The 25,968-nt window shown below is 38.0% G+C and overlaps 1 long non-coding RNA gene across 1 annotated transcript in view; it reads left to right on the top strand.

Annotated features, from left to right (window-relative positions):
- Positions 1–346: 346 nt before the first annotated feature.
- The window catches only part of LOC309842213, a 63,499-nt gene continuing 37,877 nt past the window's right edge, over positions 347–25,968 (top strand). Inside the window, exon 1 of the long non-coding RNA XR_014299562.1 lies at positions 347–388. This is a non-coding gene — a long non-coding RNA (uncharacterized lncRNA). The remainder of the gene's footprint in view (positions 389–25,968) is intronic.

Raw genomic sequence — 25,968 nt, 5'->3', positions numbered from 1 at the left:
ATTAGAATTAATTTTGTGTTTGCTCTTTTTTCAGTTCCCAGGCACCAACCTAATTGATACTGTGTTTCTGCTTCAGTTGATTAGTTTTTTCTGTTTATATGCTATTTGGGGTTTGAAGGGAAATAATGATAAGCAGATTGAATGTCAGTAAGTTTATCAACATACATTTTTCTGTCTGAATTGAATGTAAAAATTTATTAAAATTCACTTTGAAACCTATGAAGAAATAGTTTTGAAAAATATCTAATGAGATGGCAACCGAAATTGTCTAAATGTAAGTTCAGCTATTACAGTCTTTATTAAAATATAACAAACCAATTGACACATTTCTCTTTAATTCTTTTCTAGTAATGGTAGAGATGCTACCTGCAGAATCCTGATGCAAGAAGTAAGTGGTATTCTTCTTGCTTCCCTGTAAGTTGTCTTGTTTTGTTGCCTTTCCCTCACTCTTTGGATTCTTGTTCCACAACCTTCTCTAACCTTTATTTCTGTTTTTAGCACTCATACCCGAACAATACCTTGACTTACTTGAAGCGTATAGCATGCAGATACATCCATCTTCTGTGTGGTTATTTTAGCTGACTAAAACATCTGTATCGATAACATTTCTAAAGTTCTGGTCTCTCAGTTATTTAATCTCCCTAATTCCTTTGAACTTTTCCAACATCTCATTTTTTAGTTCATTATCAAACAAACACAAAACAAAGCAAAACCAAACCCAACCCTACCACTCTCAAGACTTGAGCCCTATGTCCTAAGGAATTCAACTTAGAAATTACATTACCTGCTCTTTGTTTTCCTCATTTCCTTTTATTTGTAAAATATTATCTAATAGCTGTTGAGGGATGTTTGAACACACTTATTTAAACATGTTAAAAGACTTCATTGTGGGCAAAGTGGAATATGGGAAATCTCTGTATCTTCCACTGAATGTTGTTGTGAACCTGAAACTCTTTGTTTTTATATATAAACATATATATATGTGTGTATATATATATATATATATATATTCTCATGTAAAGCCCATAGTATCTTAGTGCCATGCTTGACTGAGCACTTAGAAGATGTTGAAAAATCAAAGATGACCTGGAAGATCCATGCCTTGGCAGAATATCATATACACACATATATATGACTCCTCTATGCATTTATGCAGTCTAACCTTCTGTGGGCTCTTTGGGAACCCCTCAGAAATCCCTTTGCACACCTATATAGTCTCTTTTCAAGCTGTTCTAGATCTTCTCAAATTGTCTCAAGGTGCTAAACTACTTTGTCAACCAAGATCCTTAATACCAGACATTCCATATCAGGTCATTGAAAACTTTCAGACCATCTGGAAGTGGTCCCTTAAAGTCTGCGCTTCAGCATCTTGCAGGTCTCTCCACTCATTCTTCCTTCTGCTCTCTGGGATGAAGACATAATGCTTCCCTACTGCAAGCTTTCTTGGCTCTATACTCTCATACCACTTCTCTACACTTCTTCTTTAACCCACCTACTTCTATTGTTTTCTAACTATTTTGGTTTTTTCTTTCATGATTTCTTTCCCTCATACCTACGAATACACTTTTTCTTCCTATTTTAAATTGAAGGCAAAACCCAAAAATACTTATGTAGATATTTCTACTCAGTGAACTTATACAAAGGATATTATCTTTATATCTCTCAATAGGAAACCTTACTGTGCTGTAACTTTTACACTCAATTTTAATATTATTTAAGAATAAAGCATATATTAATATTATATATAAACATATATTAATATTTGACAACATATAAGTCAAAATAACGGGATAAAGTATTATTTTTTAAATAATGTCTGACTCCTGATCATATAGAGTTTTAGAATATAACTTTTGCAAACCGTTCATTTATTAAATAGATTCCTTTGAATCTTCAACACATTTTTTAAAAGATTTTATTGATATATTTGAGAGAGAGAGAGAGAGGGAGAGCGCACAAGCAAGGGGGAGAGAAAGAGGGAGAAGGAGGCTCCCTGCCGAAAAGGTAGCTGAGCCCACCCATGCAGGGTTCAATCCCAGGACCCTGAGATCATGACCTTAGCTGAAAGCAGATGCTTAAGCAACTAAGCCACCTAGGCACCACTCCCTTGAATCTTTAAATTAGAAAAATGAAATTTCTAAATCTCAGTCCTAACATTCTGTAAAATTTAGCATTACTTTTATAAGGCTGGTTACATATTCTCCTGAAATTTTACCTTGATTGTCTTTCTAGATCTGTGGGTATTTTATCCTTTCTGCCTCTTCAGACTCTCTTCTTTTTCTTTGCTTCTACAAAGAGTCATACTCCACAAGCTCCTGCCTGACCCAAGCTGCTTCTTTCCTCCCCTTCTTTCCTGTGGTGCTTTCAATAAGTCTCACAATTAAGTCTCCCTCAGAGCAAAATGATCAACATATTTATATCTCAGATTGCCTTCTTTTCTGGAATTCTAAGATACAGAATGAACTCAGTTGGCTGAATCACCTTACACTTAACATGTTCAAAGTACACCTATCACCATCCTCCCTAATCTTAATCCTCCTCCTACTACATTTGTCTCAGTTAACGGAAGAAAATTATATTCTTCCAAGGCATGGATCTTCCAGGTCATCTTTGATTTTTCAACATCTTCTTTTTTTTTTTTAATTTTTTTTTTTTAAGATTTTATTTATTTATTTGACAGAGAGAGATCACAAGTAGGCAGAGAGGCAGGCAGAGAGAGAGAGAGGGAAGCAGACTCCCTGCTGAGCAGAGAGCCCGATACGGGACTCGATCCCAGGACCCTGAGATCATGACCTGAGCTGAAGGCAGAGGTTTAACCCACTGAGCCACCCAGGCACCCCGCACTCCTGGGTATTTACCCCAAAGATACATATGTCGTGAAAAGAAGAGCCATCTGTACCCCAATGTTTATAGCAGCAATGGCCATGGTCGCCAAACTATGGAAAGAACCAAGATGCCCTTCAACGGACGAATGGATAAGGAAGATGTGGTCCATATACACTATGGAGTATTATGCCTCCATCAGAAAGGATGAACACCCAACTTTTGTAGCAACATGGACGGGACTCGAAGAGATTATGCTGAGCGAAATAAGTCAAGCAGAGAGAGTCAATTATCATATGGTTTCACTTATTTGTGGAGCATAACAAATATCATGGAGGACAAGGGGTGTTAGAGAGGAGAAGGGAGTTGGGGTAAATTGGAAGGGGAGGTGAATCATGAGAGACTATAGACTCTGAAAAACAATCTGAGGGGTTTGACGTGGCGGGGGGGTGGGAGGTTGTGGTACCAGGTGGTGGGTATTACAGAGGGCACGGATTGCATGGAGCACTGGGTGTGGTGAAAAAATAATGAATACTGTTTTTCTGAAAATAAATAAATTAATTTAATTAAAAATTATAATAAGGATATTCTAGAATAGGATCTAGAAAGTAATTTTAAGAGAATTATATTTCCAATATCTTATTAGAACATGAGAGCATTTCGAGAAGACAGCAACAAAAGTTGTGTTAGTCTTGGTAGGTGATTCAGCAGTGAAAGGCAGGAGAGCAATGAGACACAAGTTTCAGCAATCTCCCTAGAAAATGCATTGCACTGTGAAGCTCTCTGGTGCCTCTGTGGTGAGGATGGGTGAATTACAGTATCAAGGCTCAATAACACCAGTCATCAATTCATTTTAATAACTCTATTTCTTCTTTTTCTACTTTCATCTGGCCACTTTCTGATTATATTTTGGCTTCTATGTCATTTTACCAAACTCAGTTGAGGCAGTTGTTCAGTCTAAATAATAGCTGTATTTTCATTATAAATTGAAATATTGGCTTTTTAGGTTTTATACTGTCATCCTGATGAATGTTGGTACATTTCAGAGGATGGTCAATTTCTTTTTATTTTGCTTTCTTTGAACATATATATGACCTATGATAATTGTATAGCTCCATGAGTTTCAGACAGTTATAACACCCATATGAACCAAAATCCTGATCAATAAGCAGAAATGATCAGGACCCTCAAATCACACTATCCCAAGCCTCTGGAATCTTTTACATCAGTGCTCAGAACAGACTTCACTGCAGCCTTCCTCCTTCACTTCATGGCATTTTCTGAATCATAGTTTAGTCATAGGACCCATTTGCTTGCAGACCCTCAGTGCTTCTAATCTATCTCATCACTGCCTAACTTCTAAGGTACTTTGAAGTCCTAACCTACTTTTCCTGCTCCAAAGCCTACTACTTCCCTCTCCAAAATAAATAATGTTCCAGATTTAGTGATTCATCAGGAAAGCAAATCAACAGGTATTACATCAAGATAAACAGGAGTTGCCACCAGAGCAGCAATTCTTGACCAACATTTCACTTTACAATTATCAGAGAATTTTCAAAAATATACATATCTGGCACAATTTATCCATTTAACTGTTCTCTGTCATATCTGACAACCAACCTGCCAGCAAATTATGTCAGCTCTATTTTCTTTTCTTAAGACTTTTTTTTTTTTTTGGTCAGAAAGAGAGAGAGAGCATGCAAAAGCACGGGGAGAGGCAGACAGAGGGAAAAACAAAGTCCTTGCTGAGCAAGGAGCCCAATGTGGGACTCAATGTGGGACTTGATGTAGGACTCCATCCCCAGGACCCTGGGATCATGACCCAAGCCAAGGCAGATACTCAACTCATTGTATCACCCAGGCATCCCAATCAGCTCTACTTTCAAAACATATCTAGAACTCAATCATTCCTCACAGCCTCCATGATCAACCCCTCAGCAAATATCCTATCTCATGTGGGATATTGTAATAGTCTTCAAATTTGATCTCTTCCATGTTCCAGTTTTTTTAACACAGTAGTCAGAAAGATCTAGTCAAAATGTATGAGTCAAGGCATACCTCTTTCTTTGTTCTAAAAATCCTCCAGTAGTTCTCTATCTTAGAGTAAAACCCAAAGTCCTTAAAGTAGCTTTCTAGTTCCTAAGTTTATACTGTCTGGCACAGTAGCCATCTCTGCATGTTTCTACTGAGTACTGCAGGTATGAAGTCTAAACTGAGAAGTACTGTAGGTGGAAAATATACACCAGATTCCAAAGATGTTGTACAAAAGAGTTTTTAAATATGTCAATACTTTTAATTTATTATGGTTTAAAATCTTAACACTCCTCAAATACTGGATTAAATAACACATCAACATTAAGTTTGCATGTTCTATTTTTCACTTTTTAATGTGATTATTAGAAAATTTAAAATTAGCTATATGCCTGGGGAGCCTGTATGTCTCAGTCAGTTAAGCATCTCTTGGTTTCAGCTTAGGGTTGTAAGATCACCCCATGTGGGATTCCCCTCTCAGCGAGGAGTCTGCTTGAAGCTTCTCCACCCTCCCCACTTGTGTGCTATCTCTAAATAAATAAATAAATCTTTTTAAAAAACTGCTAATGTGACACATTATCTCTATTCGATGTTGCCACTCTAAACAGTCTGTATTATCTTTCTGACTTCCTTTCCTGCTACTCCTTTGCTGTTGTCTTACCGTATCATCTTCCTAGCTCTTCTTGGAGCCCACCAGGCATGCTTCTGCTGCAGGGCCTTTGTATTTTCATTTTCTTTCAGTCTGGAAGTTTCTTTCCCCTAATATTTCATGAAATCTTCCTCATTTCCTTGAGGACTTTTTTAAAAACATTATCTTTACAGTGAAACCGTCTGTGACTACTTGATCTAAAATTGAAATCCATAGAACTTTGTATCTCTCTTCTCTTTATTTTTTTCATGTAGTTCTTATCTTTATGTTAACAGAGATTCATCTGATAGAGCAAACTGAATACTAGAGAATTTGTTTAAATCTAGCAGTCTAGTTTCTGTGGGCCAAAGCACACAGCCCAAAGGTTTTGGTAATTTTTCCTCAAAGTTTATACAAATAATAAGGGTTTTAAAACAAAGACAAGTTCTCTGCAGGACTTAGAGCACATGACTCAGTACTTAGGAGTCCACATGAGTGGACTTTCATGTTCAGGAGGTACCATCATAAATAGCAGAAGCCCAGAAGTTCATCTCCTAAGAAGGACAACTGTAAGAATGTCATGGTCACACTCCTGACCTAGGAGGGGCCTGGGTTGTTATAAGCAGAGGCGCTTACAATGGAGACTGAAGTGAAAGACCAATCTCTTCTTACTAATGGGCACAATAAATGGTGGATTACTAAGAATGAAAAGCATTATCTGAGGGAATAGGTCTATTAAACTTGTCAGTAATACTAGAGAATGCCACTCAGCAGTTATAACCATCATTAACACCAAAATAATGATCACATGGAGGAGATCTGAGGAGTCCATTGTTCTAGGATGCATACTTTATTTTATTTTTTTATTTGAAAAATATGAGAGAGCATGAGCAGGGGGAGGGGGAGGAAGAGGGAGAAGTAGACCACCCACTGAGTGGGGAGCCTAATGCAGGGCATGAATTCAGGAACATGGGATCATGACCTTAGCTGAAGGCAGATGCTTAACCCATTGAGCCATCTATGCACCCCTGGGATGCACTTTAGCGCCTGTCATTTTTTGGCTGTATAGCACACTACAGGCCAATAGTCTGAGTGTCCGGTAGCCTCTTGCATTGTTAGGTCACTGAATGAGCCTTTGCATCATAGCAGGCTTACCAAATGTCTCAGAAGGGCAGCAGTGTTGACTCTTTTTCCATTTCTATCCAAGAATGGAAGAAATTTGATCCTTTTAGCCATAGTGTCCAAGAGTGCTTCATCTTATCAGAGAATACACTGCACACTTTCCTTGAAAGGACTTTATTCGATATATTGCCTCCTAAAAAAATAGTTTAGAAATATCAATTATCCCTGGTCATCTTTCAAGTTTAAACATATCGCCAAAGCATGATTCTTGTTCACTACATAGAACCTCATAAACCATCAGATGTGAGCATGCTGCCAGCAGGAAGAATAAAATGGGAGTCTTCCAGATCCAAGCTAGCTTATTTTTATCATCATTATTAATGATAACACTTTATTTAAAAATGAAAAATGAAGAGCAATTGCTAAATCAGGACACAGGATGACCACATCCAATGACCACTCACTAAAGAATATATACATATTATGAGGCTAGATGGTGGAGGAGTGGGGTATTCTGTTTCAACTAGTCCCTTGAATTTAGCTAGATGTCTACCAAGCCATTCTGAATGGACATGAAACAAGCCTGAGATGTAAGATTATACATCTGGATCTCTACAGGGGCAGAGGATCATCAATTGAGAGGTATGAAGGACGAAGTTGTGATTGCATGGACAGATGTCAGAGGATAAACAGAAGGGGGAGGGGACCCCCAGAATCCAGCTACCAGAAAATATAACATCAGTGCAAAAGCATCCTGCACCTGGGACCAACAATAGCTTGGAGACCAGTAGTGGCAGAATGAGAAGAGACTGATAATAGCACTCAAACAGAACACAGGGGCTTAAGCAGCAAATGTTGGGACCAGGTGTCCTCAGGCATGGACCTGAGCACACAGTCCCAGGACTGGCTGCTGCCATGGCCCAGCCCACAGGACCAGGATCGCTTGTGGTTTTGGTAGCATGGGGGTAGGGGGAGCAGAAACAAGTGGGGACCAGGGCCCACTGCTGAAAGGATCTCAGGGGGCATTCACCATCTGTGGGAGGCTGCAGCTTTCAGCAACACTTGCAGAGGGGGAGACTGTGTGTTCCAGAAGGTTCAGAGAGAAACAGAATCTGGTTTCTCTCCTCTGGGGCAGAGGTTCGGGTGTGGACATTTTGCTCTGACCCTCTGAAAAGGCCTGAAAAACTACCAGAGAGCAAAAAGCCACCAGAGAACTAAAGCCCAAAAAAACAGTATCCAAGGAGTCCAGCCCCTTGATAAGGGGGCAGGGCAACTCCGCCCAAGCAGGATTGATTGAAAAACAACACATCAGGCCCCTCCCCTAGAAGGACAAACTGGAAAAATTACAAGAAAATCTAACAATTGTATATATCTATGTCCCCAACAGGGGAGCAACCAACTACTTAAGCCAACTGTTAACCAAAATAAAGAGACATATTGATAATAATATGTTGATAATAGGAGACCTCAACATACCACTCTCAGCAATATACAGGTCATCTAAGCATCTAAATCAACAAAGAAATGAGAGCTTTGACTGATACACTGGCCAGATGGACCTCACAGATATGTACAGAACATTCCACCCTAAAACAACAGAATACTCCTTCTTCTCGACCACACATGGAATTTTCCCTGGAACAGACCACATACTGGGTCACAAATCAGGTCTCAATCAATACCAAAAGATTAAGATTATTTCTCCTGCATATTCTCAGACTGCAATGCTCTGAAAACTGGAATTCAATCATAAGAAAAAGTTTGGAAGAAATTCAAACACTTGGAAGCTAAAGATCCTCCTGCTCAAGAAGGTTTGGGTCAACCAGGAAATCAAAGAAGGACTAAACAATTCATGGAAACCGATAAGAAAAACACATCAGTCCAAAACATGAGATACTACAAAGGTGGTCCTAATCTGTCCATGACTCACTCAAAAAAATAGAAAAATCCTGAATACACAAACTTTCCTAACACTTTAAAGATCTGGGGACTCAACAACAAATTAACCTTAACCCACACATGAGAAGGAAAATAATTAAGATTAGAGTAGAGATCAATGAATCAGAAATCAGAAATATAGTAGAACACATCAACAAAACTAGAAGGTGGTTCTTTGAAAGAAGATTAATAAAGATTAATAAACCACTGGTCAGACTTAATCAAAAGAAAAGAGAAAGGGGGAAAAAAAAGAAAAGAAAAAGGAAAGGACCCAAATTAATAAAATTAGGAATGAAAGGGGAAAGATCATGACTACCACCAAGGAAATAAAAACAATTATCAAAAATTACTATCAACAGCTATATGCAAATAAATTAAGCAACCTGGGAAAAAAGGATGTATTCCTGGAAAGTTATAAACTACCAAGACTGAAACAGGAAGAAATTAACAACCTGAATAGACCAATAACCAGTAATGAGATTGAAGCAGTGATCAAACCCCCAAAATCTCCCCCAAAACAAGAGTCCAGGACCTAGGAAATTCTACCAAACATTCAAAGAAGAAATAATACCTATACTCCTGAAGCTGTTTCAAAAAATAGAAACAGAAGGAAAACTTCCAGACTCATTCTATGAGGCCAGCATCACCTTGATCTCAAAACCAGGCAAATACCCATCAAAAAGGAGAATTACAGACCAATATTTCTGATGAATATGGATGCAAAATTTTCAGCAAGATCCTAGCTAATAGGATCTAGTAGTACATTAAAAGGATTATGCATAACAACCAGGTAGGATTTATCTCTGGGATTCAAGGGTGGTTCAACATTCATAAATCAATCAATGTGATAGAACACATAAGTAAGAGAAGAGACAAGAATCACATGGTCCTCTCAATTGCTGCATAAAATGTGTCTGACAAAATACAGCATTCTTTCCTGATTAAAACTCTTCAGAGTATAGGGATAGAGGGAACATTCCTCAATTTTATAAAATCCATTTATAAAAAACCCACGGCAAATATCATTCTCAATGGAGAGAAGCTGAGAGCCTTTCTCTGAAGATCAGAAACATGACAAGGATATTCACTCTGGCCAATGTTGTTCAACACAGTACTAGAAGTCCTAACAACAGCAATCAGACAACAAAAAGAAATAAAAGGTATTCAAACTGGCAAAGAAGAAGTCAAACTCTATCTCTTCACAGATGATATAATACTTTATGTGGAAAACCTAAAAGAATCCATCCCCAAATTACTAGAATTCATTCAGCAATTCAGTAATGTGACAGGATACAAAATCAATGCACAGAAATATGTTGCTTTCTTATACACTAACAACCTAAACTGTAGAAAAATTAGAGAATCAATTCCATTTACAATTGCACTAAAAATCTTAAGACACCTTGGGATAAACCTAACCAAAGAAGTAAAGGATCTATACTCTAGAAACTACAGAACACTCATGAAAGATATTGGAGAAGACACAAAAAGATGGAGAAACATTCCATGCTCACGGATCAGAAGAATAAACTTTGTGAAAAATGTCTATGCTGCCCAGAGCAACCTATACTTCCATCACCATCCTGATCAAAATACGAATGGCGTTTTTCAAAGTGCTGGAACTAACAATCCTACAATTTGAATGGAACCAGAAAAGACCCTGAATCATCAAGGAAATGTTGAAAAAGAAAAACAGAGCTGGGAAATCACATTGCCTGATTTCAAGCTATAGTACGAAGCTGTGATCACCAAGACAGCATGGTACTGGAACAAAAACAGACACATAGGCCAATGGAACAGAATAGAGAGCCCAGATATGGACCCTGAACTCTATGCTCAAATAATCTTTGACAACACAGGAAAAAATATCCAATGGGGCGGGGGGGAACATTCTCTTCAATAAATGATGCTGGGAAAATTGAACAACTATATACAGAATAATGGAATTCAACCATTCTCTTACACCATACACAAAGATAAACTCTAAATGGATGAAAGACCTCAATGTGAGATAGGAATCCATCAAAATCCTAGAGGAGAACATAGGCAGTAACCTCTTTGACAGCTACCATAGCAACTTCTTTCAAGACACATCTACAGAGACAAGGGAAACAAGAGCAAAAATGACCTTTGGGACTTCATCAAGATAAAAAGCTTCTGCACAGCAAAGGAAATAGTCAACAAAACAAAGAGGCAAACCACAGAATGGGAGAAGATATTTGCAAATGACTCTGCAGCTAAAGGGCTGATATCCAAGATCTCTAAAGAACTTTTCAAACTCAGCACTCAAAAAGCAAATAATCAAGTCAAAAAATGGACAGAAGACATGAACAGATACTTCTCAAAAGAAGACATACAAATGGCTAACAGATACATGAAAAAATGTTCATTATTTTAGCCATTAGGGTAATTCAAATCAAAACCCCATTGAGATACCACCTTATAGCAGTTAGAATTGCAAAAAATGACAAGGCAAGAAACAACAAATGTTGGAGAGGTTGTGGAGAAAGGGGAATCCTCTTACACTGTCAGTGGCAAGCTGGTACAGCCACTTTGGAGAAAAGTACAGAGGTTCCTCAAAAAATTAAAAACAGAGCTACCCTATGACCCTGCAATTGCACTATTGGGTATTTACCCCAAAGATAAAGATACAGTGAAAAAAAGGCCATATACACCCCAATATTAATAGCAGCAATGTCAATAATAACCAAACTGTGGAAAGAGCCGAGATGCCCTTCAACAGATGAATGGATGAAGATGTGGTCCATATACACGATGGAATATTACTCAATGATCAGAAAGGATGAATACCCAACTTTTGCATCAACATGAATGGAACTGGAGGAGATTATGCTAAGTGAAATGTGTGAATCAGAGAAAGCCAATTATCATATGGTTTCATTTATTTGTGGAACATAAGGAACATCATGGAGGACATTAATGGGGAAAATAAGGGGTGGGAGATGAACCATAAGGAACAATGGACCCCAAGAAACAAACAGGGTTTTAGAGGGGAGGGGGTTGGGGGATGGGTTAGCCCAGTGATGAGTATTAAGGAGGGCATGTATTACATGGAGCACTGGGTGTTATACACAAACAACGAATCAGGGAACACTACATCAAAAACTAATGATGTACTGTATGGTGACTAACATGACATAATTTTAAAAATTAAATTAAATTAAATTTAAAAAATACACATATTACATAACAAAATGCAACACAGAAAATTTCCAAATCTAACTGTATTAGAGTCACCAACAAAGACTATAAAGAATTTAAAGTCAGATGAAATGAGCCAAATTAGTGGGGCTGCTTGTGACACTATTGTTTATACCTGCTCCCTTTAGCACTACTGGAGACCAAATCTGGCATAGGTGCTCCAGTATATATCTGTTGTTCCCCATATACAACATGGGCAACATTATCCCTGCTTATTTCCCATGGTGATTTCTCCATGACACAGAAGCTTTCTATTCATCTATAGTGTAGTGCTCCACATTTTTTCTTTTAAAGAAACCCTCAAAACAAAAATAAGTATACTTCTAAGAGACCAAGATGTGCACATTGCATATGGCTTTATAGGTTAGGGATGAGTAGAAAGATACAAGGGAGATTAGGAAGAGACAGGACATCACAAAATCAAATACAAAGTGTCAGGGTGTTGTTAACTCTTTTAAAAACTGGGAATCGCTAGTCTGGTGAATTATGGGTAGAAGGGGAATTGACTGGGCAGCTTACTTAAGGTTTCTAAAACTCAGTTTCTACTGTGGGGGAGCATATTTACATGAAGTGTTTGCTGGGAAGAAAAAACAACATAATTCACCTAGAGCCCTGTGCCTGATCCATAGCAACCATTCCCTCAAAGTATATTTTTATTATTGTACTTAGTATTTGTTCACCCAGTGGATAAGAGTTAACCCTGAGTCTGCTTTTATTGTATACTTTAATGCACACATCAAACAATTAAATATTTTCCCTGACTCTAACAATGATATTGCAGTATTATCATGAAGAAGAATTTGCTCTTCACAAAGAGGTCCTGTTTTTACAGAATCCCTGCCTCCAAGGACTATACAATCCTTTCAAACAGGTCATGTTTACACACAGGAAACAAGTTATGTCAACTCAAAGGGCTCCTCCTGTATACCTACTCAGGATGGGATACATGAAAGCTGTGATCATTCTTTGTGTGACAATGACAAAAAGAAGGAGAAGAAAGAGAAAAATATCTTTCACTGACTTTATGCCAAAATAATGCTAAACATTTTTAATTGATTTCTCATATTCAACTCTCATAGCACATCACATAGGAAAACACTGTGAACCTCCCCATTTTATATATAATGAAACTGGAACTTAACGGGATAAAGTATCTTGCCCAAAGTCATGAGCTATTGGATGAGCCCACAAGCGCACTCAGTCCTTCGGACTCCAGACTCCACTTTCCTCTTTATGATTTTACCCAGGGACCTAGTATGATACTGGGAACATAGCAAACATCAAATATCTCTTCGTTGAAAGACTGGATTCAATGAAAAAAAAAAATAAAACCCATAGTGTAAGGTATAAACTACACATGCTTTTAGGAATTCCAAGATTGGGGAAATTCTTTTATTTAAGGATTTTCTCAACACACATTCATCAAGCATCTACCATAAACTAGGCATGATAATTAAAACCTCAGAATATGACAAAGGGTGAGAAATGATATTTGCCTTTAACAATTTCTTATTCAATAAGTAGAATAAATACTTTTGATATGATGTGGTAAGAGCTGTCATAGAGGAGTACTCCAAGTGCTGTGGTAAAATGACTGAAGGAGAGATTTCTCTTGGCTATGTTGCAGTGGATAGAGAATGTTTCATGAATGAAGGGTTATTAGAAGATGTTCCCCAGATAGAAGAGAAATCCTAGCCAGAGAGGAGAGGCAACTTAACACTAGGTTTGTGAAACATTTTACGTTAGAAAACAAAAAACAAAAACAAAAACAAAAACAAAACAGCTGTGAGTGGCTGGTATGTGAGTAGGGGAGGAAAATGAGATGAGAGGGTTAACTTGACCTGAGGCTGACCCCTGCAGCTATAGCCCAGAGCAAATGCTGGCCTTTTGTGTAGGACAGTTGCTTGGATAAAGGGCATCAGGCATACAGCATGGTAGACTACCTAGAAGGTAAAACAGGAGTTTACCACTATTCTAACTGCAAGCCTTGCACCACCCCCTGATCGTTCTAGAGAAGGCACTGGGACTTCTTTTTTATATGGTGATACATCCAAAGCCCAGGGGTCAGGATCCCTCTCCCTGAAGGTCCCTCTGTCTGACAGTCTTTTTAAGTCCCTTTGTGCTGCTTCAGAGCCATGAGAGGACTATGAATGCTTCACTAGGTTTCCTTCACTAAATTTGTTCCAGGTGTGGCAAATGTACAATGTATTTATGTGCTCTTAAATGATCTGCAGCTGATGAAGCTAGAGGGGCAGATTGGTCATTAGTGAATGGCATTAGCTATAGTACCAATGCTATAGACTGAGGCCCTCTCCCACCCCCACCCAATCCATATTTTGAAGCCCTAGTCCCTAATTTGGCTGCATCTGGAGAGTCTTTAGGAGATAATTAAGGTTAAATGAGGACATAAGTGAGGGGCCCAAATCCAATAGGGCTGCAGCCATATAAAAAGAAGAAGAGGCAGGTCTCTCCACTGTGAAGACATAAAGAGCAGGCAATCATTTGCTAGGAAGAGGGAAAGAGCTCTCACCAGGCCTGGACAATGCTGGTACTCTAATTCTGGATTTCAAGCCTCCAGAACTGTAAGAAAATGAATTTCTGTTGTTTTAGCTACCCAGTTATGGTTATTATGGTATTCCGAGGAGACTAAAACAACCATGGATTAGAAATATAGTTTGGAGGCACAGAGACAATTGTGAGAGTGAAAAGTACATGTATGTAGAATTGTAAGGCAACAGGCACTTTTAAGGGAATACAATTTTAATGCATATCCCATCCTTTTCTGAGTTTTTTCTTCCTTTACCTAGAATAGGCTATTAAGCTTCCAACAGAAAAATGTGTTTTGAAAGAAAAAAAAGATTTTCACTAAAGGATTAAATGGATTATGTCTTCCACAGCTATTTCACAAATAAAAAAGATATAAAAATTAAAGTCAATGATACACAAAAAGGAAAGACTCTGACCTTGAAACTTGAATCATTAGCCAGAGACTATTGTTGGAAAGAGGACTTTCAAATTCCTGAAAATACTCAAAATACATAGTATTAAAACGAAAATAAACAGCTTCGCTCATGCGTGCCTCTATCCCATTTAGAAAGGCTGAATGAAAAAAAAAAAAAAAAAAGAAAGAAAGAAAGAAAGAAAGATAACCTGAATGTAGGATGTGGGTTTTAGAAAAGAACCTTCCTCTGTTTAGTGGGAAAGGAACTCTTGCTTTTACTTAAGGATCACTTGTTTCTTTTGCAAAAATCCCTTCTCCCAAAGAACAGTATTCAAGCAGTTGAGCTTGTTTTATCCCTAACTCTGACACTTTATTCCTAAGTTTTAACCATCTTAAAATAAGCATGATGAGATAAATCAACCTATTCCCCAGATCTTACTACTCTGCATTCACAGCAAGTCCACTTTAAAAATTTATTTTCAGTTTTCTGTCTTCATTTGCTATCTTCCTAATAATGACTGCACACACTGTTACCTGACTTCAGCCCTGAAAAATCCACTACATTTTCTCTACTTCAAGTCCTCCTGACCTATCAGTAACCAAATCCAGAAGACATTGCATTACCTGCCCAATATGCAAATTTTTAACTTTAAACATTTCATCCTTTTGGATCATATTTTCTATCTAGACTGCTTGCTTTTCCATGTTTTGCTTCTTCACTCTGTTCCTGGGGAATCTGTCTGTCACAGAGATTTGTCTGTGGTATTGTCTTCTCACTCCACACATAACTGGGTGGACAGGTCTACTCTCATGGCGTCAGCTATAAAGTTAAGTTCTACACTCATATGTCTGGTGAACAGCTCTCTTTGGAGCTTTAACTGTGCATATCCAATGGTTTACTGGCCATGTAAAAATTTCATTTATCCTTGGAAAGATTACTTAGTTTCTTTAAATTCCTTTACTTGTAACATGGAATAATAATAATAATAATAATAATGACCTCACAGAGGTTTTTTGTGAGGAGAAAATGAGGTAAAGATAGAGTCATGCCTATTAGTCCACATTATTAATTTCATTTCAGGACCCATAGTTTACTTTGACTCTTTTTTTTTTTTTTTTTAAACCACCCTACCCAAAGAAAACTTTTGGTTCTTTAAGTACACATCTCTGTGAGGTACCTATCTCTATGTATCCTCTACACAGTTTTTCAAGGCAATGGCTAGGGAATCACTCTGAATTCTCCACTCTCCATTAACTTCCCCATCTTGTTGGCCACCAGTCTAGATGACATTTCTGGGACCCATTCTGTCTTTGCTTTCATAGCCATTCCCTTAATTCAATCACTCATCATTTCACTCTGGGGAAGGAATGCATTTTAGTTACTTCTAAACTACGTTATGTCTTTAGTCTTAATTTGATTGAATCTATTCTCGACATCACTTCCAGAATTCTCTTTCCAAAATACAATTGTGTTTATTTTCTTTCTTCTTTTTAAGTGTTTCTTTAACTCATTCTAATGTTCTGAATATAGTCCAGGCTTGGTAAATCACACAAGACTCTCCAGAACCTAAATCTAGTCATTATTTTTTACCTTATCTCCTATAAAACACCAATTACTATTCCTTTTCATACAATTATTCCTCTTTCTAAAATGGCCATCAACTATTCTCTGTCTGGTAAATACTATTTTTCCTTCCATGTCCCTTTGACGGTCTGAGCTGGAATATCACCTATATGTCCCCATTATACACTGTTTTCACATCTGTTATAACACTGATCACTTTGTGTAGTCCTGGAGATTCCCAGTGGTGAAATGATATGAAAAACAGTACAGAATTCATGTGGCCAGACTGTGTTTCAGGGACCAGGGAGGGAGCAATATTTATAGGTGGGAAAGGCTGGCGATATTGGGAGTTGTTGTGTCTTTGGTTACATAGCTGGGTCGGTCTGTCAGTTTTGTAGTATCTGGGACAGATCCTCAGTTTTTTAATATTGATAAAATTCCTTCCAGATAGATTGAGTCCCTAGCTACTCAGAACATCATACATCAGGCAGAGAATATTAAAGGAAATTTATATATAATTCTTTCTTTTCTTTTCTTTTGACAAGGGAAAAATATGTTAAAGTGACTGTCATATTATTTACAATATGACATCTGGAACAAGAATATTTAATTTTTTAATCTAAAATATCCCTTGGAAATATATAATGGCCTCTTGCAAGTTTTGAATAATTCATGGTGGTAGACATCAAAATTGTTTGCAAGAATACTAATTTATCCCCTTCTTTTTCTAGTGTTCTCTGATCTGGATAATAAAAAGCACTTAACATACATTTGCTTATTGTGAAATAGATTTTATTTTAAAATTAAAATGTGATATCTGGTGTTAATCGAGATTTTTGGCAGTCTCTAAGGCTTAAAATTTTAAAATCACTGCAGAACTTCATCACAGGTCCTTTTATATAATTGACATTGAGAACGTGGAGACTGGATTCCTTTTCCTTTCACCTGACATTATCTCTTTATAGGACAAGAACTGGGGTAATGGAGGGCTTTAAACCACTGATACTACATTGTTTATTGTCCAACAAGGATGCAAGTACAACTTTCTTGACAGGTATAGTTATCTATAGTTGGCCTGCTCCAGGAAGTCCTCAAATGGAAATATGTTAAAACAAAGCAAAAAGAACATGCAGGATATAATGTGAGTCAGGGGTAGAGAAGGGGGTACGATCCCTGTGCCAACATGACAAGAATTTCAAGAACCAAATCTTGGAAAGTAGACTTTGTGACATGATTTCTTGAGTAGAGAAATAGGAGTTGATGCTCTGTGCTGATGTGGCTCTAAATACCAAAGTTAGAGAGCTCACCATTCTGTGAGCCTCTGACCTTAAGGACTTCTCTCTCTGTACAGACAAACTCTGAACTTGAGGACTTGATTAAGAGGAGTACAAGGAGGCAATGGAAAACTGTGTCCACCCCTGTGCTTTTTTATCCAGTGTAGATGTTTTCTAAAACATGTTAGTTGCTCTGGGAGTAAACCACAGTAAACGTAACCTTGAACTGAGCCCCTCTTTTGAACTGGGACCAGAGTTTGTGATCTGTCAGTCAAGAGTAACCAAATCCACAGTGTTCGGAGCACTCAATTTAAAGAATCTTAGCTATAAAAGCTACCATTTTCAGACCCTTTTCTACTTTACACCACCCAACCTCAGAGGAAACATGATCCTGGGAACTTCTCACATACGTTTCTTAGTCATGGTCATTATATATATATATAGAAAAAGAGAAAGTTCGTTTCAAACAGCATTTTCCATAAAAGAAAAATATTGACAAATGGTTATTTGAGATAAAAATTTTGGAGCAAAATATCATAACTCCCCCCCCCCTTCGACTGGCCAAAAAAAAATCAGGCTATAATTAGATTTCTTTGGAAACTAAAAATAGTATCAATAATTTTGATTAAAAGGCTAAGTAGCCTTTCCTTAATGCTTTAGAGAATATTTCTTTTTTTTTTTTTTAAGATTTTATTTATTTGACAGACAGAGATCACAAATAGGCAGAGAGAGGGGGGAAGCAGGCTCCCCACCGAGCAGAGAGTCCAACGTGGGGCTTGATCCCAGGACCCTGGGATCATAACCTAGTCAAAGGCAGAGGCTTAACCCACTGAGCCACTCAGGCGCCCCGAGAATATTTCTTTTTTTTTTAAATTTATTTTTAAATTTATTTTCAGCATAACAGTATTCATTATTTTTGCACCACACTCAGTGCTCCATGCAATCCATGCCCTCTATAATACCCACCACCTGGTACCCCAATCTCCCACCCCCCGCCCCTTCAAAACACTATGGAGTATTATGCCTCTATCAGAAAGGACGAATACCCAACTTTTGTAACAACATGGATGGGACTGGAAGAAATTATGCTGAGTGAAATAAGTCAAGTAGAGAGAGTCAATTATATGGTTTTACTTATTTGTGGAGCATAACAAATAGCATGGGGGACATGGGGAGTTAGAGAGAAGGGGGTTGGGGTAAATTGGAAGGGGAGGTGAAACATGAGAGACTATGGACTCTGAAAAACAATCTGAGAATATTTCTTAAAGATATGTACCCCCTTTTTTCTTTCCAAAAGAAAGAACGAATATATATTTTGAAAGATAAGGTTCTGGATCAATGATATTTATGAGTATTTTCCTATTTGTTCAAATGTTTTTAATTGGAAAGTAGTAATTAGCGCAGTGGCACTCATAGTAAATGCTCATTATTAAGTCTCTTAATGTTCTTGGTATGACCCCCCTCTCTGGTGGTTTCTTGGAGAAATTACTATAATTTATTTTTTCACATTGTCCAATGTGTGTGCATGTGTGTGTGGCTAAATTGTGGAGATTGCGTCTACGGATGGTTTTCCTTTAGAAAACTCAACTCTCACCTAATTAACCTGTCTGAGAAAAAGGGTATGATCAGTTCAGCTCTGTGTGAACCAGTTGTTAGTATTACTGGCACATTTGGGAGACAGAAGAATTTCCAGCATTGTTTGGGCCTGAAACAATTTATTGCAAGAAACCTGATCATTCCATTTCTTTTTATTGAATAAATACCGGATGGGTTTAGACTCCCATGAGGAGAAAAGGAGTGGGCTTGTGAGGCATATTATTTCTAAATTAAATATTATGTTAGCTTTTGTTTCTACTCAGCCAGAAATCTTAACCTCATAATCAAAATGCCACAGTAATGCAAAGTCGGGGAAATACATATTTATCTTTGTCCATCATATCAAATGCCCATGTAAGCATTGCAGGGCTGAGAGTGTGTGTGAAAAGCCAGATAAGGAAGAATTGAAGAGAAACAAAGCAGCAGGATATAGAGGGAACAAAGCAGGAGGCAAAGTGATGGTCAAGATACTTAAAATTTTTCTGGTTCAAAATGGTTCAAAAACTCATTTTAACTTTGCCAGCATTAATTTCTTCACCTGTAAAATCTGAATCCTTTAAAGCTCATTCCAGATTTAATCATTTTAAGAAATCCTTTATATACATATGTACTTCTAATCAGATTTTTAAAAATTTGTAATCAAGTGGTTTATATAATGGTATACATTTCAGAGATCTTAGTAAATTGATACAAATTAAGAGATTTATTCAACAAATATTTATTGAAGGCTGACTGTATGCTAAATGTTACATAAGACACAAAGTGTGATCAATGAATCACACCCTCTTGGTCCATAAAACATACTCAGAAAAGCCAAAGAAACATGGTTATCTCTGTGAAAAGTAGCGTCTTAGATACATACAAATAGTGCTAGGAAGAAAAGATGAGATTGGGGCGAGGATGCATAGGTACACAGAGAAAATGACATTGAAGTTGAGTGCTGAAGGAGAAGAAAAGTAGGAGAATTCAGGATGTTAGAATGGTATTGAAGTAGTGTGAACAAACATGAGACTAGTACATATATTGCCGAGAAATCACAAAATCTCTGTTACTTTCATTTTCATTTGAAAAGTAGTCATTGCTTGCCTCCCACATACTTGGTAGTATAGTTAGCCATGAAGAATGAAAAATGTGGAAGTATAGGCACTAAACTCTGAGAGCCATAGTCCACTGGGGAGAGGAAGAAATGGATCATTTTGGTCACAGGTGTCAAATATTAGAGAGGAGTATGGGGTGTTCTAACAGATATGATGGAACATCCTACCCAAATCTAGAGGAAGCAGAACCTGGACATTGCCATATAAGTTGGGTAAAATTCTATTAACAGTGGAGTATTTCAGGAAAAGGAGACCAGAAGGAGCTAGTTAAGAAACAGGTTAGAAGAGGACTACTAGTTTATTATTGTTGGATCCTAAAGTTAAAAATAGAGAATATGGGATATGAGACTGAAGAAAGAAGAGGCAGGTTAGAGAAGCTTCATATTCAGTAATACCATATTTGGCCTTGACTCCGCACGTGACAATGAAGCTGTTTAGAGTTTTAAACTGAAGAATGACTTAGATCTTTACTTTAGGACTGTGGAGGATGAAAATGAGGGACACGGACTTGAGCAGAAAGATCTGTTAGGAGGCAACTGTAATCATCCCGGCAAGAGGTTAAGGAAGGCCAGAATTACAAAGTGAAGGCATAGAGAAGTGGGGATTAACTAGAATAAATTTCTAAGAGTAAAATATGAAGAAGTTTTCATTCCATTATTTGTAGCCTTGTGAGGAAGAGAATCAACCCCCACCCTCACCCCCATGCCCTGCCAACATGTCTCTCTCTTTCCAAGCTTAGAAACAAGTGTCTTGAGGATTTCATTGAGTCTCCTAGCTCATGTCTGTAAATACTCCCAATTTGGTCCTGTCCAATAGAGCTTTCTGAGATGACAGAAATGTTCTATATTTGGGTTGTCTAATATGATAGCCACTGGGCCCATGTGCCACTAGCCACACAGAGTACTTGAAATGAGCCTAGTGGGACTCATTAAATTTTTTTTCTTAAATTAATGTAAATTTAAATAGCCACATGTGCCTGGTGACTATCCTATTGGGCAGCAAAGATGACAACCCCTACATTTCTGTCTTCAACTTGGATCTTTCCTCTTTCCAAAAGACTGCTTCCAATTTTCTACTCAATATCCCCACTTAGATTTCTAGGGGACATTACATGTAGCCGTTTACAATCTAACTTAGGGACTTTTCCCTTGACCTGCTTCTCCTCACGTCTTACCCATCTCAATAAATGGCAACTTAACTTTTGAGTCCTCCTTGAGTTTTCTTTCTTTCTTTTTGTTTCTCTCTCTCTCTCTCTCTCTTTCCCTTCCTTCCTTCCTTCGTCTGTCCTTCCTTCCTTTTCTAACACTCTACATCTTATCTGTAAATGAATCAAATAAAAATTTGTCCAGAATCTAACTGGTTCTTCCCACCTACATAACTAATTGCCACAAAGTCCACAACAGTGTTGCCTCTTGTGAGGATTATTGCAGTAGCCTCCTGACTGGCCTCTCTGCTTTGATCTTTGTGCTTTGTGGAAATCTAGGTCCTGCAACATTATTCTTAGGCTCAAAATTCTTGTTCTAAGTTAAACCTATATCCTTACAATGTTATATACAATCTACCCTATGTTTCCTGTATCAATTCATCTTCCACTCTCCCTCATGCTCCCTCTGCCCTGGTTACTTCCCCTTGCTATTCCTGGGACATTCCAGACATACTCCCACTGCAAAACTTTGCATTTACACTTTCCTCTGTCCGGAATGCTCTTTTGGACATTGGACATTTACATGGCTTGCTTCCTCATCTTCCGCATGGCCTTGTTCAAACACAGTTTAGCAGTAAGGTGTGCCCCGACAACCTTGTTTAAAATTCTGTATCACCAAACTGACACTCTTCATTCACCTCTTATCCACTTCCCCAACTTAACATTCTCCACAGTACTTAGGTGCATCCGGCCCAGCAACTATTTTATTTATTTCATTTATTGACTGTGCTCCCCCTAGCTACCATGTAAGTCTCCTGTGGCTGGGTTCTGTAATCAGTTTTGTTCATAATCACATTCCCAGCACTTAGAACATTGCCTGAAACATGATAGTGCTCAATAAAGGTATCACTTACATGACTAAGTGATTTTTAGATTTCTAATTTATGTTGAGTGGTCGTATCACTAGAGCAGATATCATGGGAAAAACAAGTTATGGCATATGGTAGGTGTTCCAAATATTTGTTGAGTGAGATTTTTAAATGAATTAATAGAACTAGCATGCTAAGTTTAATCTTGTGTGGCAAAAAACATAGAATAAAGGGGGTGGAGATCATTCAGAGGATGGTCGGTTTAGTGAGCAAAAGGTAAGTCTGTGATATCAACAAGGTTGAATTTTATTCTTTAGAAGGGGGAACCACTGGAGATGATTTTAAGTTGTGGAATTCTGGCAAAGCAATAAACTGTGTTTGTATTACCTCTTTTGACATTCAAACTAATCTCCCCATCACTGGCCTAGTTCAGGTCCTCGTTTCTCACCCAGCAGTAATCTCCCAAATGATCGCTGTGTCTCCAATTCTTATTCCTCAAATCCATCCTTCATCTTGCCATATATTGATTTTGTAAAATATATATAGGTTCTTATACTGTTGACTTTCTGTTCCACTGACATTCCTTATGTTTATATATAAATCTGCAGCCTATTGGCTCTGATTCTTCAGTAGTAACTAACAGAATATACTGAGGAAGGTTGTTATGGGATCAAGGCTAGAGACTCCTATAGAGTCAGGGACTTCTCTGTACTTATCCTTATATATTAAAAATAGGCATTTGTTTGTAAAGTTCACTCTCTCCAAAAATATGCTACCATGATTTGCTATTCCCTAGAAGTTTTTCAAGTGTAGGCACTTGTCAAAAGCCACCCGTATTCTCTAATGATTTCACTTCATGATGACAAATCCTTGGCATTTGGTAACTAGGCTTTGGGGGATAGGTACAAGGTGGACCATTAGTGCATGCATAATGGGTACCTTCAACAGCTCCGGCATCAAGGTGTTTCTGACACAGCCCTGTAATTAATGGGCATGCACTTTCTGTGCTGTATGTCAGTAATTTGGCAATGACAGAAACCTATGCCGTGTTTGATGAACCTAAAAGTGAGAGGAGGTAGGAGAAAACTTGCTAGAAAGCTTATCCCAGTTGACAGTCTAGCCGGGGTGACATTAACAAGGCTTCAAGCATGTTGATATAAATGAAGATATAGCCAGAAGCAAGGCCAAGGCTGCTTGATGAAACTGAAATTGGCTGTGTTAGTGTCTCTGGAGCCAATGAAGCAATGATGTTGCTTTCAACTTTGGGAAAACTTACCCTCTTAGTTACTGAAAGGGAGAAAAATCCAACATTCACTTTCAGAACCTAACACCATACCCTCAACCTGAACACAGCCAGGGAAAAGGATGAGTGGAACCACCAGTAGCCTAAGTCAGAAATCTAGAGTCCCCCTCATCTTCTCACTCCCCATATCCAGTCATTCTTGTGTCCTGTAGCTCTTACTCCTAAATATTTCTCAAGTCTGACCTTGCTTTTCTATCTCTCCTCCAACTACATACACTGGGCGATCATTAAACAGTCTCCTAACTGTTCATCTTGTTTTCAGTATTTCCCTCCATTGAATCCAGCCACTAAAAGGCTACCAAAGAGAGACTTGGCATTAAAAATTACTCAGGGTAACACATTGACTTCAGCATTTATGTGCCAGGCACTATTCTGTGCTTTGTGTATACTATTTTATTGAAATAATAAGTCTATGAGATAGGATTATGATCAACAATCATAGATAAAGAAACTGAGTCACAGCAGTTGGGTGAATTATCCATAGTCTCAAACATCCTACAAAGTGGTAATTGGAATTGACTTCAAGTAGTTTATCTCCAGATACCTTTCTTCATGTGACAGTGCTTCCTAGGAGAGCAGACAGAACTCTCATGATCAGGCTTCTATCTGCCTCCCTCTTTTATTAACTCTCTATGCACCACAGTACCCACCCAGTTACATTGACTTAGAAGTCCTGCCACAGGTAATGCATGCTCTGATTTTGTCTTTCTTTCTGTCTTTCTCTCTTTCTCCCTCTTCCTCTCTTCCTCTCTCTTGCTCTCTCTCTCTCTCTCTCTTTTTTTTTTTCTGGTAGATTGTGATATTGGCTTAGGCTCTTGCTTTCCCTTCCCCTTTTCTACCTGGTTGGTAGCTCAGTGTTACCTCTTGGAGGAAGCTTTCATGTTTACCTCTCCCTAAAACTGAATTTATAGTAAAGTATCATGTTACTTATAGCCCCAGATGTCCTGAATCAGCATCAATTAGATAACTGCTTGGAAAAAGAAAAGTATTATTTCTGAACTTGTCCTAGTTCAGTTTGTTTAAACTGGAGAGTTTGTTTAACAAACTGCTTAGTGACTATGGTGTTTGAGAGCTATTGGTACAGTGATTAGGCAGGTATGAGCCCAGATCTCAGCTTGGTCACTCACTGTGCAACTGCTTTGGTGACACTGTCTGAACCTAGTTTCCTTTTGCTATGAAACAAAACCATAAGCAGTAGAGTGGGGAAAAAAAAAAAAAAGGCATAATGCATGTAACATGCTTTGCAAGATGTGGTACATAACCAGAACTCAGTAATGCCAGCTGTTATTAGTCTTGTCCTTCTTTGTTTACACAGCACTTCACTAATACTGCTGTTATAGAATTCCTTGCACTTGTATGCAATCCTGGGTCACCTGTTTATCTCCCATATTGGACTGCAAAAAAAAAGAAAAGTGAGTCATCTTCGGCTTATACCCCCAAATATCCAGTATACCTTTCCACTCACTCCCAGTATTTAATGTGTTAGTTGAATGTAAGATTAAATTACTTTTAAGTGTCCTATTTGGTTTTTTTTAAACTTTCTAATAAAAATTTAAAATAGAGCCATAGGACGAAGGACCCCAATTCCCTATAAACTAATAAGCCCTTCAGTTTAAAACACGTTATCTTGAACTTTATTTAATAACAGCTTTGATATAAGAGACACTCACTGATGAAAGCTTGGATCTTTAAAAAATATTTTTTTCATTTCATATATATTTAGGGAAAGCCTACTAGGTGCTGAGTAATCTTCTTGGACACTGGAGATACAGCAGTTTCAAAATCGGACAAAAAAAATTCCTTTTCTCATAATGCTTATAAGCTAATGAACGTGTTGGGAGGGACAGGGGCCAGAAAATACATATACAGATCCATAGATACATAAAATGCACAGCATATTAGTTTTCTATTGCTTAGTAACAAACTACCGCAAAATTAGCAGTTCCCAACATGCAGTTATTATCCCCACAGTGTCCATGGGTAGGAGTCCCAGCTTAGGTGAGCAAGGTCCTCTGCAGGGTTGCAGTGAAGGTGTTGGCTGTGCTGAGGTCCTTTTTGGAGCTTGGGGTTCTGTTCCAAGATCATGTAGTTGTTGGCAAAAATGAGTTGCTTGAAGCTATAGGACTGAGGTCCCTGTCTTCTTGCTGGCTATCGCTAGGAGCCATTCTCAGCTTGTGGAGGTCCTCATAATTCCTTACCTTGTGGGCCTTTCAGAATCCGGTGGCTTCCCTCTTCAAGGCCATCAGGAAAATTTCTTGCTTCAATTTGCTAAGAAGGAATCTTATGTAATACAACCTAATCAAGGGAGAGATATCCTATACTTCTTACCTAGAAGCAACTCACAGGTCCTGCCTGGATTCAAAAGTAGGGCATGGGGCAACTGGATAGCTCAGTGGGTTAGCCCTCTGCCTTTGGC

Source organism: Mustela nivalis (genome assembly GCF_964662115.1).
Source record: "Mustela nivalis genome assembly, chromosome: 10".
In the NCBI taxonomy this organism is placed as follows: Eukaryota; Metazoa; Chordata; class Mammalia; order Carnivora; family Mustelidae; genus Mustela; species Mustela nivalis.
The sequence above is the reverse complement of the archived record's forward strand: the minus strand, read 5'-3'. Positions and strand labels throughout refer to the sequence as shown.